Genomic DNA, 23,408 nt, shown 5'->3' with positions numbered 1-23,408 from the left:
AGAAACCTGATTTACACCACAAAATCCCCCAAAGGCTTGGGAATTGGTGGCACTGGGGATTTCTGGAAGTGGGATGGAGGGAGAGACCTGACATGGGAAGGACAGTTGAAAGTCTGGAGAGAAGTTCGGCACCAGTCCATTTCCCCACATCAGACAGCCAATACCTCCACCTCATCCCACCCTGGCGGCAGACTAGAGCTATGGTCTCTGCGGAGGACCCAGAGACTGGAGGGCTGCAGATGGGTGGAGCTGAGACCTTCCATCCTCTGATCCCCTCAGGCCCCAAAACATAGCAGAAGACTGAAGTCATCTTTTAGATTCCAACTAACACAAGAATGAAGCCTTGGAAATATTCATATTGAGACTACCCACCCAAGAAATGGCCAGGCCAGATCAACCAAGAGTAAGCACGACATTTGACAAACTTCCCCCATGTACCAGTGCTTCTGCCACCCCACTCTTGCACACAAAAAAGCGATGGCGATTGTCAGACGTCTGAGGAAAGCCTCTAACGTGACAGATAAATGTAAGACCAAACCAACAAAGAACTTGGTGGAAGCAGATACTAAGCAGGGGAAGAAAAGTTTAAAAAAATACAACTATAATTGATACTCTCAAAGAAATCAGAGAAAATACTGTAATCGTAAGGAGAGCAGGATGCTCTTCAAAAAGAGATTCTGAAAACAAAAAACAAAGCTCTTAACCTGTTAGAAATTAAAAATCTGTTTACAGAAATTATACATATATATATGTTCCATGAAGAGAAAAAAGATAAATCTCACATAAAGCAAAAGTAAAGCAAAGCATGAAAGAGATGGAAAATAGGAGTAAAAGTATAAGGGAATGAACGAGGACTAGTACGAGAGGTCCAGAAAGTGAAAGCCAAGAAACAGGTGATGGTGTCGCTAACAAAAGTGTTCGAGGCAATTTCAGAGAACTGAAGCACATGAGTTTCCCAAGATAAAGAATCCACTGAACACCTCACACAGTGGATGACAGACCCTGTGAAATTTTAGATCACTGAGAAAAAAGCAAAAGCAAATCCTCAAGTGTCTGCTCATCACTGAGGGGGGAAAAGGCTTTTGAGAGGAAAATAGATCACATATAATGAATCAAGAATCAGAATGACTTTAGACTTCTTAACTGCTCCACTAGAAGCAAGATTACAATGGAGCAATTTCATCAAACTTCTGAAGGAAAAGTATTTCCTACCTAGACTTCCACCCCGGCCAAAACTACAGACCCAGTCAGAAGGCCCAGAAAGACATTTTCAGACACACAAGGTCTCAAAAAGTTTACCTTGAGTGCATGCACCCTTCCTCTGAAAACTGGAGGATATTCACCCCCAAATAAGGAAGTAACACAGGAAAAAAGAAGCAATGGGATGCAAGAGACAGATGTCACACCGAAGAGAGGTGAAAGGAATGGCAGGAGGGTGAAGAGAGGAGGCCAGGGAGGCAGCTCTGCCCTGGCAAGCCGTCGAGCAGGCCAGCTGGGCTCAGCGCCAAGGGCTCTGATGGAGATTTCTTCCAGGCACAAAGGAGAGAAGAGCTGGTCTGTCTGAGGTCTCCAGTGTGGGCTTCATCCCCTCGGGCTGTCCCCTGTACCACCGACTCTTCTAGATGTTCAGGTTATTAATTTCCTCATACCGTGAAATTCAGACAAATGGCTGGCCTTGGAGTTGAATTATGGAAAAGGACAAAGAAAATGAAGCAAATAAAAACAAGACAATTATTTTCTTCAGAGACAACAAAACGTACAAATGGGAAAATTGAGAATTACTCAATACATGGCTAAGCTGTGAAGATAGCATTTACACTTATGGCGTTATAATAATGTGAACACTGAATATTGATGTAATCAAAATTGGAACACAATGTTGGGAGGATGAAACAATGTAAAGAGTACATGTGGGGTGAAAGGAGGAGGAAAGAGCTCCGTCTTCTTCTGTAGAGGGAAATACAGTACCTACACCAAAAGTCAGAAATAGCAAGAAAATCCTGAGGCCGGGCACAGCACTCACGTCTGTAATCCTAGCACTCTGGGAGGCCGAGGCAGGTGGATCGTTTCAGCTCAGGAGTTGGAGACCAGCCTGAGCAAGAGCAAGACCCCGTCTCTACTAAAAATAGAAAGAAATTGTATGGACAGATAAAAATATATATAGAAAAATTAGCCGGGCATGGTGGCGCATGCCTGTAGTCCCAGCTACTCAGGAGGCTGAGGCAGGAGGATCACTTGAGCCCAGGAGTTTGAGGTTGCTGTGAGCTAGGCTGATGCCACGGCACTCTAGCCTAGGCAACAGAGTGAGACTCTGTCTCAAAAAAAAAAAAAAAAAAAAAAAAGGTAAAGGGAAATTAAAATCACTTCTATGAAAATAAGGTTACTGAACTACATTTTAAAATTTTGATTTTCCAAATGAAACAAAGGGCATTTCTTCAAAGCTTATTTCCATAATTCTTTTCATTATAAATTCCTTTTATCTTTGATGGAGCCTGTCCCATCTTCATTAAAGCAAAATTAGCATTAGTACAATTCAGTCATTTATTTATTCAATCAATAAATAGATATTGAGGCATCTCTGCCTTAAAGGACCTCACAATACCACCGGGCAACATTAAACCGAAACACTCTGGCTGCCTTAGAAGAAGATGTAAAGTGCTATAGAGAGGCCAGTACAGGGATGGAATTTCTGGGAGTATCTCAGAAAGCTCCACAAAGATATTGAGTATTTTTTCTAGGCCTGAAAAGGGTGATTATTTAAGGTTTTATTTCATTTTGTAGATTCTCTAAGTAATCCAGTGAAATGAATGTTATGGAGGACTATAGGAAATATGAAGACGAATGAGGATAAAGTCTTTATTCCCAGGTTGCACAAAAATGTGAAGAGGAGTAAGGTAAGAACTGAGATAAGAGTTTGGAGAGCTTCAGGAGTGTGAACGAAGACAGTCGTTCCAGAGGAGGATCTGGAGTTTGGGGAAAGTACAGCTGGAGAGATGGAACTGGCTTCTGTGTCTACCTGTTCAGTGACTTCCAGCCGCAGAACACGGGCTTTATCTGCTCTCTCATTGGTCTTCCATCCATCCAACTGACATTTATTGAGTAACTACTGTATACCAGACACTGGGCGGGATACTAGGTATACAAGGTGTATGCCTTGAACCAAGGCAAGGGGAAATATGACAAAGCAAGTTCAAAGAAAGGAGAGCCAGTCCGGTTGGTACACAGAAGATGAGGAGAGCGGGGACAAAAAGAGAGGAGAGGCGAGGTGGCAAGGAAAGATGAGTCATAAAAATTTAAAAAGGAAAAAAAAAATTAAAAAAGGAAGGAATGACTACACTCATGATTTATTTTTCCCTATACCCACTAATCCCTAAATTACTGCCTGCTTTTAGGAATTTTTAAAGCACTTTGACAAAACAATTCAAGTTCTTAAAATAAAGTTATGCAGAAGCAAAGTTGCTTCTCTGGGTTTTATAGCTGGAGTATCTGACACCCTGAATGGTGCTAAATAGATTACCCAGGAGTAGAACAAAAGAATAATATTTTCAGTGTTCGTCCATGTTGTAGTATATGTCACTACTTCATTCTTTTATTTCCTTTTTAAACTACTTTATTGGGGTATAATGCATGTACCATGAAGTTCAACCATTTAAAGTGAATGGGTTTTTAGTATATTCACAAACTGTTGCACAACTGTCACCACAATCAATTTTAGAACATTTCCATCACTCCAAAAAGAAGCCTCATGCCCATTAGCAGCAGCACTTCATTCTTTTTGTGGCCGAGTAATATCCTATTGATGGATATACTATATTTGGTCTATCAGTTCATTTGCTGATGAATATTTGGGGTGGTTCTACCTTTCAGCTATTGTGAGTAGTGCTGCTATCAGCATTCACACACAAGTTTCCCTGGAGACAGAAAGCAGTTCTGGGGCCTGCGGGAAAGGAGTGGTGGGGAGTGGCCACTTACTGAGTTCAGGGTTTCTTTTAGAGGTGATGAACATTTTCTGAAACTAGATATTGGGATAGCACAACATTGTGAATGTACTTAATGCCACTGAATTGCACACTTGAAAATGGTTAAAATGGCAAATGTCATGTTTTGTGTATTTTGCCATAATAAAAATAAGAGAGTAGCTCACTTCTTGCTTTTTCATCTCTCTGTCAGAAGTCCCATAGCCTTCCTTCCCACTGTCTCTCACTTGCCGGGGCCACTTCCTCTTCTCCGCCTGTAGCAAAATGCTTGCTCTGGGCAGCTCCAGGGCTTTGTTGGAAACTGTAGGAAGAAAGTGCCCAAAACAGCTTATACTACAATAGAGCTTACCTGGGCTGGACTCTACAGAAAATCCCCGTGAAAGACCTACCCATTCCCATTTCCATGTCTGTTCTCGTTGATCTTCTCTCTTCCCTTTAACTGCTGAAATCTTTCACAATTTCTATTAAAATTGCTCCTCCAGTATAAATAGCTATAATCTCATTCCAATTCTGTTTCAGGCTCCTTTACACACACACACACACACACACACACACACACACGCACATTCTGTACTTGGAGCCCCTTCTGCTCTCCTGTCTCTTGCTTTAGGAAGAAGAAACTATGCGCAGGGCCCTGGATGCTACAAGGCCCACACATCTTCAGGATGAGCAGACAGGAGAGACTGGTCAGTGGCAACATTCCTAAGGATGGGAGATTTCTCACATCACCAGCTGAAGTGGACAGATGTGATCGAGGTTTCCCTCAGTCATCAGGAGCCGACAGCGCATCACAGCTGGCACCGTGCGTGGGGTCCTCCCCAACCCACTTCCGTCTCTAGCTGTCTTGAGAAAAGGAACAGTAAAAGTAATCTGTGAGCTCCGTATTTCTCAATGTTTGTCTTGATCTTTTGTTTCTGAGGAGGTTTTGTGGTCGTTCCTAGCCACTGCAGCTAAGGTTTCCCTTCACTGTGCATAGTATGAAATAGTTAGAACAAAGCTAGTGGTAAGGATAGTAGAAACTTAATATTAACGAATAGATAGATGATTCCTAACTACCTGCTATATCTACATAGGTAACATTGGGTTAATATGAATCTGTAAGGTAGGTTTGCAAAACAAAACGAAACTCTAAAACAGAAGTCCAAGGTCCAGCTTTTGGTGTTTGTGTGTCTGGAGAGGAAAGGTGATTAACCCCTGCCTTATAAATTTGAAGATTGCTTGGGTTGGTCTTACTGGTAGAGAAGTTTGTCTTTAGAAACTTTCAATAAAGTATTTTGAAAATTTAAATTTAGTGAGGAGCAAATGTAAATGGTCAGAATCCTCAAAGCAGATTTATTTTCATTTATCTCTAGGGAAAAACTAACAATACGTTATACCAATGCGTTCGGCTAGTCACCTCAATTTTTAGAGCGAAAATTTCGATTTGCCACCTATCCTATTACAAAATTCAGTTGCTGATACTCTCTGTGTTTTGTTTTTGTCTAAGAAATTATTTCTTTTGTCCTTAATAGAAGATTCCCTGACTCAATGCTGACTTCCAGACCCTTGTAGACAAACTTGTTTTGTATCACAGGAAGTTCTTTAGAGACTCACCCAGAAGCCAAATGAGTCACTATCTTGTCTTCTTTATCTCTCAAATAGAATTTTTTTTAAATTACAGCTTTATTGAGATATAGTCCACATACCATACAATTCATCCATTTAAAATGTGCAACTTATTTTGTGTATTCACAGAGTTGTGCAACCATCACCCCAATCAATTTTAGAACATTTTCATCACCCTCAAAAGAAACTTCACACCCATTGGCAGTAACTCCCCACTTCCCCCTCCCCGAGCACCTGACAACCACTAATCTACTTTCTGTCTCTATGGACTTGTTTATTCTGGATATTTTGTACAAATGGAATCATACAATATTTGTCCTTTTGTGTTTGGCTTCTTTCACTTAGCATGATGTTTTCAAGGTTTGTCTATGTTGTAGCACATATCGTTACTTTGTTCTTTTTTATGGCCAATTAATATTGCATTGTATGGATATACCACATTTTATTTATCCACTCATCAGTTGATAGACATTTGGGTAGTTTCCATCTTTTGCCTATTATGTGTAATGCTCCTATGAACGTATGTGTACAAGTCTTTTTGTGGACCTATGTTTTCATGTCTCTGGGTTCACATGTAAATTTTAACTTAATGCAGACTAGACTTGAATCGGCCTGACTTGGGTAGATACTCTGAGTGTGGGCATGGCTGGGAGGACTCATGCCTGGAAAGGGAGAGGAAGGGAAGCAAAGGAGGGCACCATGGGTTAAAGAGATGGGGACTTAGTTCACTTATTTCCCAATTTCCAAATCCCTCTAAAATAATTCCATCTAATATCATAACATCTTAGAATCACAACTTTACGTGTGAGCAACTTAGAATCCAGAAAAGTTAAATAAGTTGCCCAATAATTTGTTCAAAACCAAGCAGGCCAAGGGCCAATGGTTTCTACTTCTTAATGTACTTTCTTTTGTACCACCTGCATTGCATTAGCACACTCTGATATCCAGGTGGTGTCTAATTAGGAAAATTAAAGTTGCCAAGGGTCTTATTTTTTAAAAAAGTTTAGAATTGGCTAGGATTTTCTTTATTTCACCAGGAACAGAAATAACCCTCTCTGTTAAATCAAAGTTAACACTTACGGAGGATTTAGTATGCACTATGTACTAAGTGGAGTGTTTTGCCTAAGCTATCACATTTAATGTTGAAAACAACTCCATTTTACAAATGAAGGAAATAGGCTTTAAAAAGGGAAGCTACACAGCTTAATACATGATGAAGAAGCAAGTTGAAGCCAGAAGATTCACAGTCTACAAGATTTGGTTCTTAAGTGTTTTGCTGTGCTGGTAGAAATAGGTAAACATACTCTATCTATGTGCCTTGACTACCCACTCCCAACTGCTGTTTTCATAGGTTATGAGTTTTAAACAACATACAAATGGGATATTTGTAAACTGGGAATGTCTTGTCTATAAATTTATAATTGTGCTAAGGAAATATGAAACCATTCCATTTCTAAATAAAATCATATATATCCTCCAAAATTATCAACAAGAGTGAAATGTTCTTTTTCTAAAGCCAGGATAGCAAACGCTTTGTGAACTCAAGTGCAAACTCCGATGAGTTGTTAGTAGCTTCTGGAGTATTATGTTGAGAAGGATCCTGAAGCCTTAACCAGGCTAACAAGAAGGCTGCAGAGATCTGTTTGTGAACTTCCATTGGTTTAGGAGTGGGGGCATGTGAGGCATGTCTCTTTGAGCATTAAAAATTCTCACACCAAGGCCTCGCACTGCCCTGCGATTTGGCACCATGGACTCATGACCCACCAATCCAGAAGTCAGCCTGGCTCTCTCGTGGACCATATCTGGTTCCTCCAGCATCACCACTATAAAGAAAGTGGTTCAAGAGCTCTGGCTGCAGGCCTGGAGGCTGGGCTCAACTGCAAGGAGGTTTCCTAGGCAGCTGTAAACTTGAAACAATTCTGTCCTCAGAATGCTCAACGTGATCTCCTGCTGACTGGACAAACTTCAAGTACAAATCCCTTCAGACCCCAGAAAGTCTATTCCTTTTTGTAGTAAAATGAATCTTTTAAAGATTTCCCAAACCACTTCTCATGAACCAATGAATATTCAAAAGAGAGCTAAATTTGAAGCCTGTACAGAAGCTTATCCCTATAACACAAGTGCTGTAGTATACAAACTTCTACTTTTTCAGTCCTTAACATCTATCTCTCTGAATTTTCATGAATTTTTATTTCACAGGGGTAATTATTTTATATACACTGGCAACAGCATATAATAAAATACTTAGTATAAAAAATTCTCATGTCAAATCGTGGGCAGCAGAATTTGGTTATGCGTGTGTTCCTTCTTAATGTTATTTTATTCCATAATAACCACTATTTTTTGCTCTTTAAAAAATAAGATTCTGGGCCCTGTGTGTTGGTGCATGCCTGGAGTCCCAGCTACTCGGGAGGCTGAGGCAAGAGGATTACTTGAGCCCAGGAGTTGGAGTCTCTAAAAAAACAAATATTTTTAATAATAAGATTCTATTGATGTCTCATTTGGGAGATTTTTTTTTTTTGAGTTTGTTTTTGGTTTTGTTTTTGAGACAGAGTCTCACTTTGTTGACCAGGCTAGAGTGTCAGCCTAGCTCACAGCAACCTCAAACTCCTGGGCTTAAGCAATACTCCTGCTTCAGCCTTCCTAGTAGCTGGGACTGCCCAGCTAATTTTTATTAGAGATGGGATCTCACTCTTGCTCAGACTGGTCTTGAACTCCTAAGCTCAAGCAATCCTCCTGCCTCGGCCTCCCAGCGTGCTAAGATTACAGGTGTGAGCCACTACACCCGGCCTCATTTGGGAGATATAGCTAAATAAGGAGAGGCAACAGAAAATCAAATACTTAAAAATTTTAAGTATCATGTAAGATTGACTTCAACTGAATAGATGAGTAACTTCATTGGTGATGAGAGTAACTAATGCAGAGGAAAATCTCTTTGGGCACAGCTTGGTGACCAAAGGAAGTTCAAGAACCTCTATATTTTCATGACCATCTTTTCCAAACTGAAATTGGAACATACAATCTCATAATGATTTTTTAAATTAATCACTAAATTTGTCGGTAGAAGGATATTTTGCAAAGATAGTAAAATTAAATAGTACATGAGGCTGTCTTAAATATATCACCCTTATTGATAAATTTGTATTTCAGAATAATCATGGAAAACTCAAAGCTGTTGATTTAAATAACAGAAAAAGAATCTGGGAGTTGCTGCTCTCAGGTTTCTCCAAAGAAAATCCTCACACCTTGCCAGACCATTACCCTCCCTGAAATTCACTCACCTCATTTACCTTCTGGCTAAAATCCACAGATAGGAGATGAACAGTTCTAGCCAGCTAGAAACATAAATTTCTCTCCAGATTGGGCTAATATTCTTCAGAGCAAACTGTCATGTTCTGAGAGCTCAATTTCTAGAAGTATATGGAAGCCATGTCTTATATTAGCTGTAATTTCAAGGTCATTCACACAGAGATTCTGGGTTCTTGACCTTTCACTTGCTTGAAATGTGCCCTTCTAATCATTTGCTTACTTTCCAGGGGCCACTTGGTTTTAGTTTTCGTGTTCTCTGGTGAGCAGGCAATCTGTTATTTTCATGAGTGGTCTAGGAATTCTTCAGTAGAGTATGAATTCCTCCAAAAGCAAGGCCTATTGTCCCTGCTTATGACCTTTAGCCTCAGTTTAAGACTTTTCCTATAGTTTCTGCATTTAGCGTCAGGACACCCTGCCAACCCAATGCTACGAAGTCTTTTTAACTTGGACATCACTAGTCAGCCCTCTCCCTAGATGACTATTTTTCCCCTTTTGCCCACAATACAGAAAACAGTGCCAGTATATTAACTAAGTTAAACCTCAAGGTAAACCAGCTACCCTGACTTTAATGCCCATCAGTAACGCTTTCATTTTGTCATCTTTTCTTGCCTTGTCTTACCCTGTTAGGTATCTATGCTTAAAGGTTAAATCAAACTTCTCCACTCCTCAACTTTTTCCCTTGTATTCTTTGATCCTGCATTGAAATCATAACGCTGGATTTGTGACGTCACTCTCAATTGTTTCCAGATGGCTTCTCAGACTGATCAAAAAGGAGGTGAAGCCACTATATGTTAGTGAAAAAGTAGGTCTTCAAACAAGGAGATGGTTCAGTAAAAAGAAAAAGAGAGTGTAATAATAATGTTAAGAACACAAAACAACTATAGGTAAAGTAAATTGCCTCTCTTCTCTGTCTTAAAATAAAGTCTTTGATCAATTGTGCCAATGTATGAAAATTTGAAATCTAAAGAGGCCAGGCAGCTTTCTAAACCCAAACATCAAAAGCTTTGCTTCCATTAGAAATATTTAAACCGATGATATTTTGAATGGATTTGAAATTCTCTAAAATGAGCTCTAATAATAACCTTCACAAACAGAAAGGAAAAGAACAGTAGGTTATGTGGCTTCGTGCTACCATTTTCTCTGGTACATTAGTTTTCCAAAGATGGCATTTTGGCTTGTACCAAATAAAAGGGCAAAGGTTACCAAATGCAAGCCTGGGGAAGCCAGGAGAGAGAACAGCTATTACAATGGAGGGGGAAATCCAAGCTGTCAGCTCTGAATGGATAGAAATTGCATGTGTGAAATTGACAAGGAGCAACAGCATGGCACCGTGAGAGGGGCCAGGAAATGAGCTTTACCAGCGCTTCTATTCACTGTATTAGAGCTGTGGTTTTGTAGAGATGTATTTAAGATTCACAGATAGAAATCTCGAGGTCTTTGATAACTTTGGTAATGTTCAATTGTTGTTTGGAAAGTAATCTAAACAAATAAAATATCAAGAATGAGAATGATAGAAAAATGATACAGAGAAAAACATAAATAAAGAAAAAAATCACCCATCATCCAACCTCCCAGGAGTCACTGTTAACAAATTGGTGTGTTTGCCTCTTCTTACACACGTTGTTTAATAAAGTTGAAACCACTTTGTGTATATAATGTTGATTTCTGGTTTTTTCTTTAGTATTATGTTATAAATATTTTTCCAGGGCATGAAAATGTTTTCATAACCATTGTGTTTACAGAACATTCCATCATATGAATATACAGATCTTAATTTACTTAGCCATAATTAATTCAACTACTAACTCTTTCCCCCATTTTTTGTCCTGTTCCTATATATTTTCCACTGAGCAGCTTGAGTGATCTTTTAAAAACTTAAAGCTGATCTTGTCACTCTCCTTTTTAAAACCAGTCCATAACTTTTCTTAGCTCTTAGCAAACATTACCATCCTTAGCAGGCTCTTTGGGGCTTCATGTCTTTGCTACTACATTGGTATCACCTGGGAACTTACTAGAAATGCAGAATCTCAATCCCTTCCCTGACGTACTGAATCAGAGTCTGCATTTTTACAAGATCTCCCGCTATCCAAGACCAAGATTGAGAAGGACTGGTTTTCATGCTCTGGCTCTTGTGTTCCCTCAACACACACACACACCAGCCTCACCAAGACCAGCCTCGTCATTGCTCCCTGGGATCCAGTGGCAGAGATCTAGCTTCAGTGCCTCAGTCACCGTGCCCCTGTTCCTCAAAGAGCCTTTGCAAGTGTTATAGACTAAATGTTTATGTCCCCCTCACCTTGCCTCCAAATTCCTGTGTTGAAACCTTAGCTCACAATATGATGGTATTTGGAGATGAGGCTTTGGGACCTAATTAGGTTTAGATAAGTTCATAAGGGTGGGGTCCTCATGAAAGGACTAATGCTCATATAAAAGACACCATAGAGCTCTCTCTTTCTCTCCTTCCATGGGAGGACACAGTGATAAGACAGCTGTCTACAAGTCAGAAAGAAAGTACTCACCAGAACCCAATTATGCTGGCCACCTAATCTTGGACTTCCAGTCTCCAGAAATGTTAGAAAATAAATTTTTGTTGTTTAAACCACCCACTCTATGGTATTTTGCTATGGCAGCCAGAGCTGACTAATACAGAAGGTATGCACTCTGCTCTCTGCCTAGAAAGGTCCTCCCAGGATTCTTCACCAAGACCAAGTTAACTTCCACTTATCCTTCAGAGCTCAGTTCAAAAGGGGGCGAGGGGTCTAGTATCTAGCATATATAAAGAACTCTAACAACTCAACAAACAACTCAATTTAAAAATGGGCAAGGATATGAATAGACATTTCTCCAAAGATATACAAATGGCCAACAAGCACATAAAAAGACGCTCAACGTCATTAGCTGTTAAGGAAATGCAAATCAAAACCACAACGACATATCCCGAGATGCCTAGATCAAAAAGTAATAATAATAAGCATTGGTGAGGTTTTGAGAAACAAACCTTCATACATTACTGATGGGAATGTAAAATGGTACAGTCACTGTGGAAAACAGTTTGGTGGTTCTTCAATGAGTTAAAGATAGAATTGTCATATGACCTAGCAATTCCATTCCTAGGTAAATACCCAAGAGTAATGAACATATTTGTTATGTCCACTCAAAATCTTGTACACAAATGTTTATAGCAGCATTATTCATTATAGTCAAAACAAAAGGCGGGAAAAAAACAAATGTCCATCAACAGACAGATGGACAAACAAAAGGTGGTATATCCATACAAGGGAATATTATTCAGTCATAAACAGGAATGAAGCACTAATACATGCTACAACACATATGAACTTTGAAACATCATGCTAAGTCATACATAAATGATGACATACTGTATAATTGCATTTGTATGAAATAGCCAGAATACGTAAATCCATAAAGACAGAAAGCAGATTAGTGGGTGCCAGGAGCTGTGGGGAAGGAAGACTGGGAAGTGAAATGGCTTTATGGGTGTGCCGTTACCTTTTGGGGTGAAGAAAATGTTCTGGAACTCGACAGTGATGATGGTTATGCAACATGATGAACGTTCCAAATGCCACTGAATCGTACAATTTAAAATGATAAATTTTGTTATGTGTATTATACCAAAATAAAAAAAAAGAAGAAGAGGAGGGGAAGAAGCAGAAGGATAAATAAAGAAAGACAAACAAACAAACAGACAAAGATGAAGAGACCAAGATAGGAGGAGGACTCTACAGAATTACTTATTTACTGTGAAGACCAACCATCCAGATTTTTTTTTTTTTTTTTTTTGGACAGTTCTTAATATTTCATTCCATTGGCAATCAGGTCTCTAAAACTTTTCTGGATTCTCTCATGCCAAAAAGAACTGCTTCTTCCAAACTTAGTCCTTGGGCACAGACCCACTGTTTATATCCTTCCTCCCTCAGAAGCTTCAAATTTCCACATGCCTTCACCCAATGTGTAATTTTAGTCTGCACCTCACTACTGAGCTTGGAGATGGATATTTCTAACTCTCCCTGGATAATTCTACTGGAATGTCTCACCATCATCTCTTACTTAACATATTCATAATTCCTCCCCTAAAACAGCCCCCGTCCACTGCTTTTCTCCTGTACCTTTTTGGCCAATCATCTTAATGTATAGAATCTAAAAACCCAGAGGCTGTGAGTGAGTTCCTAAAGCCACATAGCCATGCAGTCCCGACTCTGAAAGGTTGCAGTCATCTTTCACTCCCTCCCTTCCTTCATCCACAATCTCCCGTTAGTCATTAAATTGTGTTGATCTTTCCTTCAAATGGTCTTTGTATCCATCTGCACCCTTCCATCCCCACTGCCAACCCCCCAATTCAGGTTTTCAACACCTCATGCCTCAGTGCCTGTGGCAGCCTCCTGGCAGGTCTCTCTAAATCCATCCTGCACACTGTGGCTTCGGTAGCTGGCCTGAAACCACAGCATGTTTGTGCAGAAAGGATTTGGGAGATCATCAAATCTATTGCACTAAACAGAGAGAATGGGAGAGCCAACACAAACCTCTGCATGCTGCCTAGGTCCATGCCAATTCCCCAACCATTAAGATATGAAGAAAGAAGTTATGAAGGATGAATTTCAAGATAACCATGATCCCCTCACCCCCAGACTATCAGTAGGACTAGCCTAGTGCTTAAAAGGACCAACAAGGAGTATAGGTCCATAGAATCATGCAACAGGGAGCTCAAAGATAACACGGAGTTGGGTTTTAAGAGCACCACAATCTCTTAGATCTCTCAGACAGGAGGTGCCATCTGTACTCCTCCCATCATACTGGGTCTGCAACATCAGAACAAGGGAAATATGGGATTTGCCTGAAAGTGAAGGCCCCTAGGATTATTTCTGGGGAATTTGGAAGCCACACTTTGATAGTATGTGGCTGCCTAGTGGAGAGTCCTTGAGGATCACATAGGTAGAAAAAAACTTTGAAGTGGATCTCAAGGTGTTCTAACATCCTCATTTTACAGATCAGAAAACCAAGCCCCAGACTTGCAAAGTCATTCATCCAGGATCCCTCAAACAGCTGGAAGCAGAGCTGAGATGAAACTAAGATTACCTGCTTCCCAACATAGTGAGCTTTTACCTTTCCATTATGCCTCACATCAATCTCTTGTAAATAGAGTAGTACTCCTAACAGAGTAACACTTGAAAAATATCAAAGCAGCAATATTACCCACCATGTTCTGCCTTCTGCCAACTCCACTCCTGCCAATCCCAGGGCTGAGACAACCGTCATGGTTCTGCCACTCTTTTAATGTCACGATCCTCAGAGAACCCCCTGCAGGTGGGTGTTCATTGCCATACACACCGAGGAGCCCCCAAAGAGCTCACTACCTTAGTAGAGGAGATAACAGTGCATACAGATCATTGTAATTCTGTCTCATTGTGTGCAATAACAGAGGTATGAGTAAAGGGAGTAAGTAGGAAAAAGAAAGGCACAGTTTTCTCTATCTAAGAGGTACAAAGTGTTCTCAGAGGTGACACCTGAGCAGGAGTTTCCAAGATAAATAGAAGTTGTACAGATAGATAACAGGAAAGTGTGTATGTTCTGGAAACATGCCAGCATTTTAACACTGGCCCTCACTGCCAGCTCCAGGAATCGGCGAGATGGAGAATAGCGCTCGCTACTCTCATTACGAGCTCCTGCTCAAGAATGCTGCTTCATTCAATCTGCACAAAAATTTCCAGTTCTCTTAGCTCCTTAGTCTACCATTTCCAGGAAAGTGCTTAAAACCAGGGCAGAGGGAAAGCCACCAGCTTGACAGCCAGCATATGCACACACCTCTTCCGGATCCTGCAATGGTTTTCTGTTCTCCTGGTCTAAAGTTATTTTTTCTCTCCAACCATCATGAGCCCCAAATCCAATCCAAGCCTGCTACTAAGACTCTATTACCTCTCACTTGGCTGAGATCTCTAGATCATCACAATGCCTGGCCTCTTGCCAATCCACTTGAAGTCTGCACCTTCTCCAATTAGTGGAAAATATTTCTTTCTTTCTTTCTCTCTCTTTCTTCTTTTTCCCTGACTATGTCTGCCACTTTGCAAGTCTACCTCCCCATCCTGACACTTCCCATATCTCCTTTTCCTCAGCTGCATATGGCCTTGTTCTGCAATGGGCCAAGGTCTTACAATCACTAAGATACCCAAATTCAGACTTTTGATAGTATCTCCAAATATATTTACTGACCAAAAAGTACACTGAAAGATTCAAAAAAAGATATTTGTGCTCAGCTTAAACATGTGTCATATTTCTAGCCCATGCACCCTGCTGTGCACTAGGAATTATTATTTTTAACAAATCTTATCATTACAATATGAGTGGTACAATTATATTGCATTATATATTTGTGGGTTACAAGCATAAATGTTCAAATGTAAACACTTAATATATACCACAAAGATGTATTAAGTTACATTTTTTTTTAATATGCCAGAAACTTTTCTCCAACTTTGTCTTCCTCCCCCACAATAGTACTGCCAGCAGGGGTTTGCTGAATTTGGTCCCTAACCGCCACTGCAGAGGTGAGAGTTAAAGAAGGAAGCTAAGAGAAATGAGAGAGTACATTAATTTTCAAGAGGAGGACATTGAGGACTGCCTGAATTTTTACAAATTAAGTGTACTGCTAACATTAGCTTTGGGTTAACATACATTTTAAAATCTTGCATAAATAATATAGAAAATGAACAGTGTCCAACTCCCTATGAATTCTTGGTGTCTGGAAACTAAGAAAACATTTTTTCAGTCATAATGCTGTGAATGTGGTTATCTTTGCAACAAGTGTCAGAAGCCCAATTGATCTGCAGTGTAACTAAATTATGCAGTACTAAATATGTTAGGAGAAGTCTACCCTTGCTTAGTGATAAGGTCAGAATTGCCTTATCACTAAGCAAGGGAACTAGTTTGGGGACAGGTAAATATTTTATGTGATGTCTGCCCATTCGCCTTCCTGCCTGAGGATATTAAAACATTAAACCATCTAACTCTCTATCACAGGAATTCCAGATAACATGAAAGAAGTCAACAGGGCTGAGAGAACTCTGTTAGGATCAGCCCCCTAAATTTCCACTTTGTAACTCTCAGATTATAAATAATTCCAAGGTTTTCACTATGATTCTCAGGGCTATCCAAATTAGGAGACTTACAGTGTGGAAGGGGCTAAAACCCCAGCATAATTGCAGACACCAAATGTTCTTCAGTTAAAGATTATCTAAGCAGTCTTTTTTCCCCTGCCCTAGAAGACTAGGCTTCTATTTAGACTTCGATGTTATATTGAATTCATTTTAATGAGGTTCAAGAAGCAGAAACAGAACCTGTTGAGTGTTTCTGTTTAATTCTATATGCCTTTTTCCTGATTGATTGCCTGTCTTGCAGTCGTGGCTATCCATGAGGAAAGAACCTCTACTTTTGGGGCTTAGGGTCCAATACTTATGATTACAAAATGCAATAAATATCAACTAACAATAATATTTAAGATAATAATAAAATACTTTAAGTTGTCCCTTTTAAAGCCCTTGTTTTCCAAGGTAACAAAATACAAATGATTGATGCTTCTGTTCTAAAAGATGATCAGAAAATAGGGATTTGGAACCCTACCCTTCCCTTTTTAGCTCTCCATGCGTGACATTTGGAACTTCCTACCAGCAGATGCCCTGTAGGGGCTTTTCTCTAAAAATAAATTTCCCTTAAATTCAGGTCTTTTGACTTATTTGCCTCCTCTAAAAAATACCCTAAATTTATTCAAATGACTCTTTCCAGAAAATATTTCGTCGATAACTTCACAGTCAAATGCTAAAATATACCTCCCTAATCCATAGAGATACTCTGAAAATCATGTCTCCTATATTTTCTCTTGGGAAAGCAAAATTTTTTTCATCTATTTGATAAAAGAGCCTGTGAAAAATGAAATATTTTCCTTGGGAGATCTTTATAACCAGTAAGAATGATCAATGCATTTCTTAGGTGACTTAGATAGCAAGGTAATAAGAGTGGTAGATACAATACCATATCAAAGTTTCTTTTTTAACTTATTTTGGTAAACCATTTTCAAAATAGTTCTGAGAAAAAAATAAAAGTTATAGACAGTCTTTATTAATTTTTTCATTTGTGCAAATGTTTTCATTTGTATGGGGTACATGTGCAATTTTGTGACAGGCATAGATTGTGTAGTGGTCAAGTCAGGTCTTTCAGGGTTTCCATCACCCAAATAATATACGTTGTGACCATTAACTAATTTCTCATATCTATCCTCCTCCCACCCCCTTACATTTCCAAGTCTCCATTGTCTATCATTTCACTTTCTTCATCCATGTGTACACATTTTCTAGCACCCACTTCTGAGTGAGAACATGTGATATTTGACTTTCTGAGCCTGGCTTGTTTCACTTAATATAATGACTTCCATCCCTGTTGCTCCAAAAGACATGACTTCATTGCTTTTTATGGCCAAATAGTATTCCATTGTGTAAATATATCACATTTTATTTATCCATTCCTTCATTGATGGACACTTAGGTTGATTCCCTATCTTTGCTACCATGAATAGTGTTGGGATAAACATATGAGCATGGATATCTTTCTGACATATTGATTTCTTCTCCTTTAAGTAGATAGGCAGTTGTGGGATTGCTGGATCATATTGTAGTAATTCCATTTTCAGTCCTTTGAGAAATTTCCATTCTGTTTTCCATAGAGGTTGCGCTAATTTACATTCCCACCACCAGTGTATAAGAGTTCCATTTTGTCCGCATCCTTGCCAACATCTGTTATTTTTTGTCTTTTTAATAATAGTCATTCTGATTGGTGTAAGATGGAATCTCATTGTGGTTTTAATTTGCATTTCTCTGATGCTTAGTGATGTTGAACATTTTTTCATACATTTGTTGGCCATTTGTATGTCTTCTTTTGAAAAATGTCTGTTCATGTCCTTTGCCCACTTTTTAATGGGATTATTTGGTTTTTGTTGTTGTTGAGTTGAGTTGCTTGTATATCCTGGATGTCAGTCCCCTGTCAGATGAATAGTTTGCAAATATTTTCTCCCATTTTGTAGGCTGTCTGTTCAATCTGTTGACTATTTCTTTTGTTGTACAGAAGCTTTTTAGTTTAATTAAGTCTCATTTGTCTATTTTTGTTTTTGTTGCCCATGCTTTTGAAGTCTTAATCATAAATTCTTTGCCTAGACCACTGTCCTAAAGAGTTTTCCCTAGGTTTTCTTAGGGTCTTATGTTTATGTATTTAATCCATCTTGAGTTGATTTTTGCATCTGGTGAGAGAGAGGGGTCCAGTTTTATTCTTCCGCATATGGCAATCCAATTTTCCCAGCACCATTTGTTGAAAAGGGTGTCCTTTCTCCAATGTGTATTTTTGTCAGCTTTGTCAAATATCAGTTGGCTGTAAATATATGGTTTTATTTCTGGGTTCTCTATTCTGTTCCATTGATCTATATGTCTATATTTATACCAGTACCATGCTGTTTTGGTTATGATAGCCTGGAAAACAATTTGAAGTCTGGCAATGTGATGCCTCCAGCTTTGTAATTTTTGCTTAGGATTGCTTTAGCTATTCAGGCTTTTTTGGGTTTCATATGAACTTTAGGATTGTTTTTTCTAACTGTGAAAAATGACATTGGTATTTTGATAGGGATTGCATTGAAGCTCTAGGTTGCTTTGGGAAGTATGGTTATTTGAATGATATTAATTCTTCTAATCTATGAGCATGGGATGTTTTTCCATTTGTTTGTGTCATCTATAATTTCTTTCATGAGTGTTTTTAGCTTTCCTTATAGAGATCGTTCACCTTCTTAGTTAAATTTATTCCTTGGTAATTTTTTGTAGCTATTGTAAATGGGATTCCTTTCTTTATCTCTTTCTCAGGTAGATTGTTATTGGTATATAGAAACACTACTGAATTTTATATGTCAATTTTTTATCCTGCAACTTTACTGAATTCATTTGTCAAATCTAAGAGTTGTTTGGTGGAGTTTTTAGACTAGATATAAGATAAAAGATTATATCATCAGCAAACAGGAATAATTTCACTTTCTCTTTTACAATTCGAATGACTTTTACTTCTTTCTCTTGCCTAATTGCCCTGGCTAGGACTTCCAGTACTACGTTGAATAAGAGTTGGAAAAGTAGGCATCCTTGTCTTGCTCCAGTTCTTAGAGGAAATGCTTTCAACTTTCCCCATTTAGCATGATGTTAGCTGTGGGTTACCACATATGGCCTATATTATTTTGAGGTATGTTCCTTCTATGCCCAGTTTGTTGAGGGTTTTTACCATGAAGTGACGCTGAATTTTATCAAATACTTTTTCTGCATCTCTTGAGATGATCGTGTGGTTTTTCTCCTTGATTATGCTTATGTGATATGTCATGCCTATTGATTTGCCTAAGTGGAACCACCTTTGCATCCCTGACATGAAACATACTTCATGATGCATCATCTTTTTGATGTGCTGTTGGATTTGGTTTGTTAAAACTTTTTCAGGACTTTTGTGTCTGTGTTCATCAGGGATATTGGTCTATAGTTTTCTTTTTTTGTTGTTGTGTCTTTGTCTCGTTTTGGTACCAGGGTGATACTGGCCTCATAGAATGAATTATGAAGAATTTTCTTCTCAGTTTTTTGGAACCATTAGAGAAGGATTTATATTAGTTCTTCTTTGTATGTTTGGTAAAATTTGGCAGTAAATCCACATGGTCTTGGTCTTTTTTGGGGGGTGGGGGAGACTTTTTAGAATATTACTAATTCAATCTTGCTGCTTACTATTGGTCTGTTCAGGTTTTCTATTTCTTCATGATTGAATCTTGAGAGGTTATTTCCAGAAATGTATCCATTTCCTCTAGGTTTTCTAGTTTGTGAGCATATAGTTGTTCATAATAGTCTCTGATGATCTTTTGTATTTCTTTGATCAGTTGTAACGTTTCCTTTTTCATTTCTGATTTTGTTTATTTGGGTCTTCTCTCTTCTTTTCTTGGTTAGTCCAGCTAGCAGTTTATCAATTTTGTTTATCTTTTCAAAGAACCAACTTTTCATTTCATTAATCCTTTGTATTGTTTTTATAGTCTGTTTCATTAGTTCCTCTCTGATCTTTGTTATTTCTTTTCCTTTGCTAATTGTGGGTTCAGTTTGTTCTTGTTTTTCTAGTTCCTTGAGGTACATCCTTAGATTGTTAATTTGTGATCTTTCTACTTTTTGATGTAGGCATTTAAAGCTATAAACTTCCTCCTTAGCACTGCTTTTGTTGTATCCCACAGGTTTTGATATGTTGTGTTTCTATTTTCATTTGTTTCAAAAAATTTTTTCATTGTCATCTTAATTTCTTCATTGACCCAATGGTCACTCAGACACATGTTGTTTAATTTCCAAAGTTCCTCTTGGTTTGGATTTCTAATTTTATTCCACTCTGGTCTGAGAAGGTACTTGATATGATTTTTATTTTTTTTTTAATTTGTTGAAACTTGTTTTGTGGCCTAACATTTGGTCTACCTTAGAGAATGTTCCATACGCTGATGAAAAGAATATATAGTCTGCAGTTGTTAGGTAGAATGTTCTGTAAATGTCTGTCAGGTCCATTTGGTCTGAAGTCCAATTTAAGTCTAGTGTTTATTTGTTGACTTTCTATCTAGATGATCTGCCTAACAGTGTGATTGGGTTGTTAAGGTCCCCAGCTATTATTGTATATCTATCTCCCTATCTATCTTTAGGTCTAGTAATATTTGTTTTATGAATCTGGGTGTTGGGTGTATATATATTTAGAATTATTATATCCTCTTGTTGAATTGATCCTTTTATTAGTATATAATGAAATTTTTTGTCTTTTTTTTTTTACTATTTTTGACTTAAAGTGTGTTTTATGTGATGTAAGTATAGCTATGCCTGTTTGCTTCTAGTTTCCATTTATGTGTAATGTCTTTTTCTACTCCTTTACTTTCATTCTATATGTCTTTACAAATGAGGTGAGTTTCTTGTAAGCAGCATATAGTTGGATCTTTCTTTTTAATCCATTGAGCCAATACATATCTTGTAAGTGAAGCATTTACATCTCACTCAAAAATCCATTTATATTCAAGGTTAATATTGATATGTGAGGTTTTGCTCCTGTTATATTATTGTTTTCTAGTTGTTTTATAAATTCTTTTGTTTCTTTCTTTTTCTCTGACTGTCATTGTGGTTCGGTGAAATTCTATGGTGGTGCCATTTGATTCCTTTCTCTTTCTCCTTTGTGTGATTGCTTTACCAGTGAGTTTACATGTGTTTTATGACGGTAAATGTCATCCTCTCACTGCCAAGTTTAGGACTCCCTTAGCATTTCTTGTAGGACAAGTTTAGTGGTGATGAATTCCCTCAGTACTTTCTTGTCTGAAAAAGACTTCATTTCTCCTTCATTTATGAAGGTTAATATTGCTATATATAAAATTCTTGGCAGCTATTTTATTTCTCTCAGCACTTTAAATATGTCATTCCATTCTCTTCTGGCATGTAAGGTTTCTGCTGAGAAGTCTGCTGTTAACCTGATAAAGTTTCCTTTATTAGTGACTAGATGCTTTTCTCTTGCTGATTTTAGAGTTCACTCTTTCGCTGTCACTTCAGACAGTCTGATTATAATGTGCTGTGGTGAAGTCTATTTTGCATTGTTTTTGCCTGGAGATCACTGAGCTTCTTGTATTTGGATGTCTAAATCTCTTGTTAGACTTAGGAAGTTTTCATTTATTATTTTGTAAATAGGTTTTCTAAACCCTTTGATCTCTCTTCACCCTAGGGAATACCAATAATTTATAAATTTGGCCACTTTATGTAGTCCCAAATGACTCAAAGGCTTTGTTCATTCTTTTTTATTTATTTTTATCTGACTGGATCATTTTAAAAGTCCTGCCTTAGAGTTCTAAAATTCTTTCTTCTGCTTGATCTAGTCTATTCTTGTAGCTTTAGAATGTATTATGTATTTCTTTCAATAAATTTCCAGTCCTGGAATTTCTGTTTGGTTTTATTTATTTATTTATTTATCTATTTTAGATATCAATCTCCTTGGTAAATTTCTCATTTATATCATGAATTGATTTTCTGGGTTGTTTGTATTGGTCTCCAGATTTCTCTTACATCTCATTGAGCTTCTTTAAAATCAATATTTTGAATTCTTTATCTGGTATTTCAAGGATTTCTTTTTGGTTAAGATCTATTGCTAGAGAATTATTGTGTTCCTTTGGCAGTGTCATAGTACCTTGCTTTTTCATGTTTCCTGTGTCTTTATGTCGATTTCTGCACACCTGGTGTAACAATTGCTTCTTCTTTTTGAATTTACTTTCATTGGGGGGAAGAGGGTTCCTGAAGATGTGACTATCATGTTGATTTGATGGGGCTCTTTGGCTTTATTTCTGGGTGTGTGCACTAGGAAAGTTTCTGTATGATTTCTTTGTCTATAAGCAGTGTCAATAGTACTTGTGGTTTCCTCAGTGTCTTGGTGGCAGTTATTGGTGGAGGCTGTGGTAAAGTTGTGCTGGGCACTGGCATGCCATATAGGCCCATCTTCAGCTTTCAGTGGTAATGATTGTGGACTAAGAATATTTATTCTTGTGCCGTGGGTAGTTTATGCTGGCACCTGTTTGTAGTTCCAGGGAAGATAATTCTTGAGCCTTGAGTGGCTTTCTTGGGTGCTGGTTATAGTAGCCATGCACTGAGTGGGTGAGCAGGCTCTCCATCTTCTGGGAAGCTGGCATGGCATGGGCAAATGTGATAGCAATGATGGTGAAATGCTCTTCTGGGTCCCAAGTGCTGTGTGCTTGTGTTAGCACTGGTGGCAATGAACTTTGCAGAAGAGCCTCTAGGCCAGTAGGTGATGCTTGCAGGTAGGATCCAGCTGAGGTGGTGGTGGAAGGGTGTTTATGCACAACCTTCAGGAGGAGTACTTGGATGTCCCAGGTGGTAGATTGGGTTGTGGAACCCTTAAGACCCTGGATGTTATACCCTTGTCTTGGGAAGTTGAGGGCAAAGCCAGGCAGAACCAGACCAGGCAAGCTTGAACTCAGGCCCCCCAGTGGAGAGTGCCTTCATCTGTCGTGATGGGTGGGGGCGGGGCAATCTTTCACATCCTGGTGGCTTGGGTGAGGGGAGATCACTGCTGCACTCAGATCCTACTACAGGGAGGTCCCAGTGGCCATAGCCTTGGCTGGTGGGTGGGGGACTTGCAACATTTTGGTGCCCCAATCCTCTTAGTGCTCACTCCCTGTCCTGGGACGTCTTTTTTAAAAAAGAAAAAAATCAAAACCCTCTACATTTATCCTTTGGCTACTTTTAAATCTAATTCTAATCCCATAATTAAGTTCACAGTGGTTTAAACTGTTATCAAACATCTTTTGGGTATCATAACTCACTTCTGGTTCAAGTGAAGCATCAGCAAGTCTTGCATGGTGTTGTCCTGAGAAAGTAATGCATGCCAGTTTAAATTTCCCTGGGATTAATTAAAGGAGTTGGAAATGATTGATTA

The 23,408-nt window shown here is 38.6% G+C and overlaps 1 pseudogene; it reads left to right on the top strand.

Moving 5' to 3' along the window:
* The first annotated feature begins 2,831 nt into the window (after positions 1 to 2,831).
* LOC138381403 (guanine nucleotide-binding protein G(I)/G(S)/G(O) subunit gamma-5 pseudogene) lies at positions 2,832 to 7,595 on the top strand (annotated as a pseudogene).
* Positions 7,596 to 23,408: the final 15,813 nt, after the last annotated feature.

This window comes from Eulemur rufifrons, chromosome 3, assembly GCF_041146395.1.
Source record: "Eulemur rufifrons isolate Redbay chromosome 3, OSU_ERuf_1, whole genome shotgun sequence".
Lineage (NCBI taxonomy): Eukaryota > Metazoa > Chordata > Mammalia > Primates > Lemuridae > Eulemur > Eulemur rufifrons.
This window is presented reverse-complemented; position numbering and strand designations above follow the sequence as displayed.